Genomic DNA, 11,534 nt, shown 5'->3' with positions numbered 1-11,534 from the left:
CGAACATAGACAAATTTCCGGCGATCGAAAGGGTAGGAACCATAGACATGGAACTCAAAAGACAGGCTCCTCTACCGTAGGGCTGGGAGAGATCGGCGTCGGCGTCGGCGTTGTGGGCACAACTGCAGTGCTCGGCGTTGGCGTAGGTGTAGGCGTAGTGACAATGGTTGCCGCCAGTCCCGGCATCTGGTTCAAGATGAGGTTGCGCTCCGCCAGGTATCAGGCCTTCACCTGCTGGTCCATCGTCGCCAGGTCTGCTCCCATCAGGAACGTCGGTTCGGTGTTCCTCTTCTTTGCGGCGATGTTGGTCCTGAGAAGGTCGAGCTTGACGTCCTGCTTCGTCATCAACACTGACCACCTCACCTTGGATTTCTCCTTCCTCTTGGCGGCGTGGCTCTTCGCGTTGGTGATGCGCTGTTCTATCGACGATTGCAGCCGTTCGACAGCGGGTTGAAGCCGCCAAGCGTGTTGCCGTTAGCGTAGTCACGCGAGGGCGCGTACCCCCACACTGGCGGCGAGAAGTTAGCCGGCGACGCGACGCTCTGCTGGCTACCCCACGCGCCTTGTGGGTACTGGTCGGCCTGTTGAGGCAGAAGGAGGTGGCGCTCGTTCACCATGCCCGCCAGGGGCAGACGCGCGTTACAGGTTGTGGGGCAGCTGTCCCCACTCGATTTTCTCAGCCACTTGTACTTAGATCGTGCCTATACCTGTGTGTCCCCACTAGGCCCAATGCCATGCCCCCACTCAGCCCATTTTCTCATGTATTTTGAGGAGCCCATGGGATCTATCTGCTCTCAACAATCAGCCCATCAAAAAATAAGAATTGTTGCAGACCACGGTATGACACATTTCACACATCGCATACTTCACATACACACTCCCACGCAACCACGCAGGAGGCGGAAGCCCTGGTGGCCACCACACCTCGCCACTCACTGGTCGTGCAGTCCTCGGCTTGGTGCCGATAATTACGACTTGCCATCGACTATGCCTCCTGGCCTTGCACGAAGGCGCCACAACACACCTCCATCTCTAAATCCTGATCATGCAATTTAATTAACATTAGTAGAATGCCCGTGCGTTGCCATGGTCTCTTAAAAAAGTTTACAAGAGTTGCATGTTAAATTGGTCTTACACCATCCTGTAAGAACATATCACTTGTATTCAACATTTAGATTTTATATATATATATATATATATATTAATATTATTTCGTTGCAAATATTAATTACAAAGTTTATTACATAATCGTGTAAGAACATATCATCTTTCAAAAGGCATTTCAAATCGTCAGTTGATAACAAGGCATCTCCAATGTCCACGAACAAGGTTTTCTTGGGGGTAGACATGATTGATTCGATGATTGAAATATCTCTAGGGGTACAAACATAGTCAGTCGACATCATAAAAAAGTGAGCCAACTTAGACAACAAAAATAGCCAAATTAGTTGAATACAAAAGGCAATTTCACAAAGAAAATTTTGATAATAACATTGAAAAATAATCTTGTGTGATAACATTTAAATTGGCATCCTTTTTTGGTTTGTTATGAGATATCACTGCTTCGACATCATTATGTTGTAAAAAAACTCGGTGAATTTACGGTCCCTTTCAGCAACTTTGCATCGGAACCCTTCACGGCATGTGATTTCTAGGAAAATCTCTCAATGTGCTTCTCAATATCGTTGGCTTGGTAAGTGTACCAGTAACCGCTCTACATACATCGTTGCAAAAAAAGTACAACTCGGGTTCACAATTTTTCTAGATCTAATGTTTTTGAACCTAGGGATGTGTATACAGTTAGCAACTTTCTTACCGATGCAATGGTCATGGTCGTGGTCGCGGCAGCAGACGCGAGGTCTTCACGGCGCCACCGCTCTCCTTCCACGTCTCCACCAAGTTCAGAGACAGTGTAGCAGTGGCGGACCCGTCACCGGCCTTAAGGTCTGTCAGCTTTCACGCCGGCCACGGTGGCCAACCACGAACCAAAAAAACCTCGTAGGGATGCCCCCACGCGGTCCAGGGGCTAACCTCCCGTCGCACCCCAAAAAAAACCTACGAAAACTAACCAGCAAAAAACCCAAACCCAATCGCGCGCACGTACGAGCGAGGTCTCCTGCCCTTGAGCGAGAACCACTCGCACGCACGACTCCCTGCCCTCGTTCACCGCCGCCCTCCATCCCTTCGCCGCCGCTGCTCCATCCCTTCACCGCCGCCCTCGCACATCAAACCGCCGCCCTCCATCGGACGATCTGCTTCAGGAGACGCCGCTGATCACGTCCAGGATCGGGCGACGATCCCCTTCTCGAGCCGCACGCCGATCCCCTGATCCAGCGCTGATCTCTTTGAGGACCAGCCGCCGATCACGTCCAGGATCCGACAACGACCCCCTTCAATAGCCGCACACCGATAACCTGAGCCGGCACTGATCCCCGTTGAGGAGTCGCCGACGAGATCATTGCGGATACAGGTATTATTTGAAGTTTATACACAGTTTATGAAGGGATTACACACATATCATATAACCATCGCATGTTCAAATATTCTGGACTTTTTCTCCATTTAGTACCTGATAGTTGGGGGCTCCTCAAAAAAAATTAAAAACTCAAAGCACCACTTCTTCCCATAGGCATCACACTATATCCACGTTATGACAAAGAGACAGGTGTCCAGAATGGAAAGGGTGCTAATATGATACAACACTCAATATATGCACTATTGTTCCATGGTTATACCATTTCCCATGAAATAATGATACATGTTTGCATACCTTCCGAATGTTTCACGTTCCAGTTGCAAATTGGGAAAAGGATCCCCTAGTGTAGGTATGGCAATCAGTACCAAGTAGAACCTTCCAGCAAAATCACACCTTCCAGTAATTAATATAGGTAGTAAAATACCTTGCCAGGTTGGGAGAAAAAACCATCGTCAAATATTTTCCCTCGAAGAAATTAGAAACTATTCATCATGGTATATCCAGAATCAGTAGATAAAGACATGCTTAGACAGTGTGATGTAGGAAAACACCACTGCCACACACAAAAAAGAATTTATTAAACGTATGTCGCCACCAAATTCTGAATGATACTTCCAAAATAAGCTCACTTCCAAAACGGCTCTTTCAAATATTCTTCACATATGGTAATTATTTTGACGGGACTATAGTAACCAATTCATCATCAAGTTTTATAAAAAAGGTTAATAAGTTCTTTGCTGTTCATATATCCCTCAGAATGGCTTTACCTTCCACCCCTTCCATGGTTGCATCAGTACTTTTGTCTTCCAACTCCTGTACAATAGGACATCTCTTGAAATCAAATGGGCAGTACCAAATACATAGTCAATCTGATAAAAAAGACTCTAGAATAAATTTTAACATGGCAAGCACAGTACAGGATGTTTGCTGTGGTCCTGGTCCTTGTCTTCTGGAAATCCAGAAAAATACTGTGTCATGTTCCTTGTCTTCTGAAAAGCAAGAAAAAAGGCGTGCGTTATGTTTATGGCCCCTTTCAGGAACTTCGCATCGGAACCCTTCACGACATGTGATTTCTGGGGAAATCTCTCAATGTGCTTCTCAATATCGCTGGCTTGGTAAGTGTAGCAGTAACCGCTCTACGTACATCGTTGCAGACAAAGTACAACTCAGGTTCACAATTTTTCTAGATCGAATGTTTCTGAACCTAGGGATATGTATACAGTTAGCAACTTTCTTACCGATGCAATGGTCATGGTCGTGGTCGCGGCAGCAGACGCCGAGGTGTTCACGGCGCCACCGCTCTCCTTCCACGTCTCCACCAAGTTCTAAGACAGTGTGGCAGTGGCGGACCCGTCACCGGCCTTAAGGTCCGTCAGCTTTCACGCCGGCCACGGTTGCCAATCTCGACGCAAGCTTCATCTTCTTCGACTGTGCGATGGTGGATGCCTTTCTCTCCCTCGAAAACACCATGACGGGCACCGTAGACCCTTCCCTGCCCGCCGGCATGGTTGCCATCGCAGGCATCACCTTCCCGTCCAGCCCGCACTCACCGGCTGCCTCTTCCGCGACCCGCTACACAACTATGGGGCACCTGCTTCCATGAAAACGCAATATAATTTATATTCACCAAGAAGCAACAGAAGTAAGATCACTACATTAAATCCTGATGAACCATTTATGCCGAGATACATACGGAGCAACACATCGGTTAAATTAAATCTAGCAATATAGTACACTTGGCACCGGGTAAACCCCAGATTAAACAATGTGGTAGATAGTTGTTTAACTGAATGACTTGCTAGTGAGCTGCTAGAAATGACTTGTTAGGCTTTGTGAGATTTTTTCTCTATATACCGAAGTATGTGACATTTCTCTCATAGCAAACAACCGATTTTCCCTTGAAAGCAAACAACCGATCCTTCTCTTCTTACCTTAAAAAACAATTCACCCTCTCACTCATCACACGATGCAACGCTCACACTCACATCTCAATTCCCTGGCGTGCTCTGCCCACCATGGCTTCTCATTGTCGCCTCCCCTCGACGCCACGTCATTTAGTTCACACCTTGCTCTCAGCGCCTCGCCCCCTCCTCTCCCCTCCATGACATCCCAGGCCGATTCCCGGTGCCAAGGACTGCACACCATCGTAGCCGAGGGTGACCACCACGACAACACAACGTGCTGCTCACCGCAACGCTGCACCTTCTCCAACAACATATTCCTCTGGTGTCTGTAGATGATGGATGCTGATTTGTAATTGCCAAAGAAACAACCGGTGTAGCTTCCAGTTTGACAGCATAGTAGTCAGAGAAATAACCTTGCATACCTAGTTCACATGGTCATGATATCATGATTAAACTGGATTTCTTTTGCTATGATAATAAAATTAACCATAGTGGGCTCTACAGTTCAGAAAGAATTGGTTAATTTGGCGCAAGATAGATAACATAATTCTGAAAGAAAAAAACTCCATAATTTTTTTAGGCAAACCACAAAATAATTTAGTTAGAGGAGATAGTAAATAAAATACCCCTTCAATTCTAGAATTGTTATAGAGGCGTCACAACTATGCTACTACTGCACAAATCTATGATTTTTTTGAAATTAAATTATCACATCTAAACTCAAAACATCGGGGCATCCTTAATTCATACATTCAGAGCAATGCAAACCTCCTAATCGAACATGCTGGACCTATGTTCTAGAAACTTCTAAAAAAATTGTAAAGAAATAGCAGATTCATGAACCATACATGACCTGATTAAGCCCTAGTAAGGATAAATCAGTGTCTATATGAATGCAACCACATACCTTTTATCTCTGTGTCTTTTACGTAATCTAATTCATATGATACCCTTGGTTTTCCTGAACTTGATGGGTAACAAACAATCTTCAAATATCCTGAGGGAGGAAAATTATCTGAAAGCTGCACTCTAACCTGCAACAATAAGGGGAGAAAATTAAAATACACATTTGCTAGCAAAAATGATCACCATGATCTTAAAATAGAAAATAGAGCATTATCGTTCCCACAACTGCAAATGACAGAGTACATCAAAACTGGAAGTACCAACCATCATATCTTGAAATATGTTGTTTACGTCATCGACGGATCTAACAAAACTGAATTAAGTCAGAAACCTGATCAGGTGCAAGCTTGCAGTATGGAAGTAGATCGATCATGGGTACAAGAAAGGAATTAAATTCAATATTGAATAACCTCATCACTCATCTCTGGTGGTTTTGCAAGAAAGGGATTAAATTCAATATCGGAGAGTAGATTTCTTATTTTAAGCTTGACTTGATTCTATGGTTAACTAAATTCTGCAAAAAATAATGCTCGCGTTCTAAAATTTGAGTCGTCTAGCAAAATGTAGTTCAATCTATAAAGTTGTTGGTGCAGGCATCCACTCTGCCTCTAAACCTCCATTTCTCTTTGTGTCATGGTCATGTTTTGCAGAATTTAGTTAGAACCATCAAGTGAGCTTTAGTTAACTCACAAGCTTATATGCATCTAGAACTTTAAGTTATACTCAAATCTCTACAGAAAGGTGAAAAAACATGCATGAACTAAGAACAGGCCGTGAACTTCTAACAAAACCTCAAAATTGGCACATGAGGGGACATATCCTAATATTGAACGTAAGTCGGCCTGAAGATGTCCCAAGATACAAACTTCGTGTAATTTGTCATGAAAATTGTCCTTGATAAAATCTAAAGTCCAAATTTTCATAAATCTTTATTACATAAAAAACTTATGTTTTCTTTGATTAAATATGCATACCAGACCTCTCCAACAAGATGCACCCCTTCAAAATGCTTTATGAAGCTGACAGATATAGAAAGCATGTAGCCATACCTATTCTTGTGCATGTCTTCAGAGCTTGAGAAAAATGAGGTACCAGCAGAATACTAATAGTTTGCTGAGTGCTAACCACCTTGCAGGCTGAATAAACACGATGGTCAAACTCCTAATTAATTCAAACACAAACAACATAAAAAAATTGAGATAGAAGCCACTGCACACATACTATTCTGAATCTGACAATCAATTGAATTGGCGCCTTTCTATTTGTACACTTATAGACATCTCAAATATCACAAATTATAGTTCATATTTTGTTCACACCAGATTTTGTTCACATACTCTAGTAATTACTGGTAGTGAAAAAATGGTTTACAAATAGAACGTGGTGTGATCTTCAAAAAAAAGAATAGAAGCTGGTGTGTTGTTGCTTCAGCATCGCGTTACTACAACGGGAAGCCATCGGCCTCCTTCCCGCTAGCTTCGAGAAACCGCATTTTCGTTGTCGGGGTGCCGGCGTCTTCTTCAACATGATAGCCCTCCCTCCATCTGCTTCTTGCTGTCTCCAGTTGTGCCAGCATCAAGGAACCATCCACCCCTAGCCTCGGCGAGTGCGCTGAATGGGCGACAGCAGAGTGAGAGTGGGCTTGAAGATGCTATCACATGCCTTGGTGATCATGTGACCTGCCAGACAACAGTGTAACGGATAGGATCGGCGGTCACGCCATCCCCGTATGCACAGTTCCTCCGGTCCTTGCCCGCCACAACCCAGAGCCCTCTGCCATGCCCCATCATGACTTAGAGCCCTCCTCCATGCTCTGCTCCTTAGCAATTTGTAAATCTAAGAAGTCAAAATGAACCACTCATATAAATCTTGCTATGAAGTTGCTTCTACACGTGAACATAAGAAAAAGGGGTACCATAAACTAGAATTAGGCAAAACTTGTGAATCTTCTTAGTCTCATACCTGAAGCTACAAGGCCATTGTGGCACCTGTCAGACAGTATACCAACAGATAGGAACGGCGGTCGCGACATTCCCATATGCACAGTTCCTCTGCTCCTTCCCCGCCACAATCCAGAGCCCTTTCTCCTGCGCCGCCGTCACCCAGAGCCCTCCTCCATGCTCCACTCCTTAGCAAAATCAAAGAAGGCAAAACAAACCACACATATAAATTTTGTTGTGAAGTTGCTGTTGGGGAACGTAGTAATTTCAAATTTTTCCTACGCACATGCAAGATCATGGTGATGCATAGCAACGAGAGGGGAGAGTGTTGTCTACGTACCCTCGTAGACCGGCAACGGAAGCGTTGACACAACGTAGAGGAAGTAGTCGTACGTCTTCTCGATCCGACCGATCCAAGTACCGAACGTACGGCACCTACGAGTTCTGCACACGTTCAACTCGGTGACATCCCTCGAGCTCCGATCCAGCCGAGTGTTGAGGGAGAGTTACGTCAGCATGACGGCATGATGACAATGATGATGTTCTACCGACGCAGGGCTTCGCCTAAGCACCACTACGATATGACTGAGGTGGAATGTGGTGGAAGGGGGCACCGCACACGGCTAAGGAACGATCACGAAGATCAACTTGTGTCTCATGGGGTGCCCCCCTGCCCCCCGTATATAAAGGAGGGATGGGGGAGGTGCGGCCGGCCCCTAGGGGTGCGCCTGGAGGAGTCCAACTCCCACCGGGAGTAGGACTCCCCCCTCTTGCCTTGTTGGAGAAGGAAAGGGGAAGGGGGAAAGAGGAAAGGGGGCGCCCCCCCCTTCATTGTCCTATTCGGACTAGGGGGAGGGGCACGCGGCCTGCCCTGGCCGGCCCTCCTCTTCTCCCTTAGGGCCCATGTAGGCCCATTAACCCCCGGGGGGTTCCAGTAACCCCCCGGTACTCCCGTAAAATCCCGACTTCACCCGGAACGATTTCGATATCCAAATATAGGCTTCCAATATATCAATCTTTATGTCTCGACCATTTCAAGACTCCTCGTCATGTCCGTGATCACATCCGGGACTCCGAACAAGCTTCGGTACATCAAAACACAAAAACCCTAATTACGATCGTCACCGAACTTTAAGCGTGCGGACCCTACGTGCTCGAGAACCATGTAGACATGACCGAGACACGTCTCCGGTCAATAACCAATAGCGGAATCTGGATGCTCATATTGGTTCCTACATTTTCTACGAAGATCTTTATCGGTCAAACCGCATAACAACATACGTTGTTCCCTTTGTCATCGGTATGTTACCTGCCCGAGATTCGATCGTCGGTATTCCAATACCTAGTTCAATCTCATTACCGGCAAGTCCCTTTACTCGTTCCGTAATACATCATTTTACAACTAACTCATTAGTTGCAGTGCTTGCAAGACTTAAGTGATGTGCATTACCGAGAGGGCCTAGAGATACCTCTCCGACAATTGGAGTGACAAATCCTAATCTCGAAATACGCCAACCCAACAAGTACCTTCAGAGACACCTGTAGAGCACCTTTATAATCACCCAGTTACGTTGTGAAGTTTAGTAGCACACAAAGTGTTCCTCCGGTAAACGGGAGTTGCATAATCTCATAGTCATAGGAACATGTATAAGTTATGAAGAAAGCAATAGCAACAAACTAAACGATCAAGTGCTAAGCTAACGGAATGGGTCAAGTCAATCACATCATTCTCCTAATGATGTGATCCCGTTAATCAAATGACAACTCATGTCTATGGTTAGGAAACATAACCATCTTCGATCAACGAGCTAGTCAAGTAGAGGCATACTAGTGACACTCTGTTTGTCTATGTATTCACACATGTATTATGTTTTCGGTTAATACAATTCTAGCATGAATAATAAACATTAGTCATGATATAAGGAAATAAATAATAACTTTATTATTGCCTCTAGGGCATATTTCCTTCAGTCTCCCACTTGCACTAGAGTCAATAATCTAGATTACACAATAATGATTCTAACACCCATGGAGCCTTGGTGCTGATCATGTTTTTCTCGTGGAAGAGGCTTAGTCAGCGGGTCTGCAACATTCAGATCCGTATGTATCTTGAAAATTTCTATGTCTCCCACTTGGACTAAATCCCGAATGGAATTGAAGCGTCTCTTGATGTGCTTGGTTCTCTTGTGAAATCTGGATTCCTTCGCCAAGGCAATGGCACCAGTATTGTCACAAAAGATTTTCATTGGACCCGATGCACTAGGTATGACACCTAGATCGGATATGAACTCCTTCATCCAGACTCCTTCATTTGCTGCTTCTGAAGCAGCTATGTACCCCGCTTCACATGTAGATCCCGCCACGACGCTTTGTTTAGAACTGCACCAACTGACAGCTCCACCATTCAATATAAACACGTATCCGGTTTGCGATTTGGAATCGTCCGGATCAGTGTCAAAGCTTGCATCTACGTAACCATTTACGATGAGCTCTTTGTCACCTCCATATACGAGAAACATATCCTTAGTCCTTTTCAGGTACTTCAGGATGTTCTTGACCGCTGTCTAGTGATCCACTCCTGGATTACTTTGGTACCTCCCTGCTAGACTTATAGCAAGGCACACATCAGGTCTGGTACACAGCATTGCATACATGATAGAGCCTATGGCTGAAGCATAGGGAACATCTTTCATTTTCTCTCTATCTTCTGCGGTGGTTGGACATTGAGTCTTACTCAACTTCACACCTTGTAACACAGGCAAGAACCCTTTCTTTACTTGATCCATTTTGAACTTCTTCAAAACTTTGTCAAGGTATGTGCTTTGTGAAAGTCCAATTTAGTGTCTTGATCTATCTCTATAGATCTTAATGCCCAATATGTAAGCAGCTTCACCGAGGTCTTTCATTGAAAAACTCTTATTCAAGTATCCCTTTATGCTATCCAGAAATTCTATATCATTTCCAATCAGTAATATGTCATCCACATATAATATCAGAAATGCTACAGAGCTCCCACTCACTTTCTTGTAAATACAGGCTTCTCCAAAAGTCTGTACAAAACCAAATGCTTTGATCACACTATCAAAGCATTTATTCCAACTCTGGGAGGCTTGCACCAGTCCATAAATGGATCGCTGGAGCTTGCACACTTTGTTAGCTCCCTTTGGATCGACAAAACCTTCCGGTTGCATCATATACAACTCTTCTTCCAGAAATCCATTCAGGAATGCAGTTTTGACATCCATCTGCCAAATTTCATAATCATAAAATGCGGCAATTGCTAACATGATTCGGACAGACTTAAGCATCGGTACGGGTGAGAAGGTCTCATCATAGTCAATCCCTTGAACTTGTCAAAAACCTTTCGCAACAAGTCGAGCTTTGTAGACAGTAACATTACCGTCAGCGTCAGTCTTCTTCTTGAAGATCCATTCATTCTCAAATGCTTGCCGATCAACGGGCAAGTCAACCAAAGTCCATACTTTGTTCTCATACATGGATCCCATCTCAGATTTCATGGCTTCTAGCCATTTTGCGGAATCTGGGCTCACCATCGCTTCTTCATAGTTCGTAGGTTCATCATGATCTAGTAGCATGACTTCCAGAACAGGATTACCGTACCACTCTGGTGTGGATCTTACTATGGTTGATCTACGAGGTTCGGTAGTAACTTGATCTGAAGTTTCATGATCATTATCATTAGCTTCCTCACTAATTCGTATAGGTGTCACAGAAACCGGTTTCTGTGATGTACTACTTTCCAATAAGGGAGCAGGTACAGTTACCTCATCAAGTTCTACGTTCCACCCACACACTTCTTTCGAGAGAAACTCCTTCTCTAGAAAGGATCCATTCTTAGCAACGAATGTCTTGCCTTCGGATCTATGATAGAAGGTGTACCCAACAGTCTCTTTGAGTATCCTATGAAGACACATTTCTCTGATTTGGGTTCGAGCTTATCAGGTTGAAGCTTTTTCACATAAGCATCGCAGCCCCAAACTTTAAGAAATGACAACTTTGGCTTCTTACTAAACCACAGTTCATAAGTAGTCATCTCAACGGATTTAGATGGTGCCCTATTTAACGTGAATGCAGCCGTCTCTAAAGCATAACCCCAAATGATGGTGGTAAATCAGTAAGAGACATCATAGATCACACCATATCTAGTAAAGTACGATTACGACGCTCGGACACACCATTACGCCGTGGTGTTCCGGGTGGCGTGAGTTGCGAAACTATTCCGCATTGTTTGAAATGAAGACTAAACTCGTAACTCAAATATTCTCCTGTACGATCAGATTGTAGAAA

At 44.5% G+C, this 11,534-nt stretch overlaps 1 long non-coding RNA gene across 1 annotated transcript; it reads right to left on the bottom strand.

Moving 5' to 3' along the window:
• Positions 1 to 2,818: 2,818 nt before the first annotated feature.
• On the bottom strand, positions 2,819 to 3,472 carry LOC123058054 (uncharacterized). The gene is made up of 3 exons (XR_006427054.1): positions 3,394 to 3,472; positions 3,244 to 3,289; positions 2,819 to 2,900 (listed from the first exon to the last, which is right to left on the bottom strand). It is a non-coding gene; the product is annotated as an uncharacterized lncRNA (long non-coding RNA).
• Positions 3,473 to 11,534: the final 8,062 nt, after the last annotated feature.

The sequence above is a fragment of the Triticum aestivum genome, chromosome 3A (genome assembly GCF_018294505.1).
Source record: "Triticum aestivum cultivar Chinese Spring chromosome 3A, IWGSC CS RefSeq v2.1, whole genome shotgun sequence".
Taxonomy (NCBI): domain Eukaryota; kingdom Viridiplantae; phylum Streptophyta; class Magnoliopsida; order Poales; family Poaceae; genus Triticum; species Triticum aestivum.
Note: the sequence above shows the minus strand (reverse complement) of the source record. Positions and strands in the feature narration are given on the sequence as shown.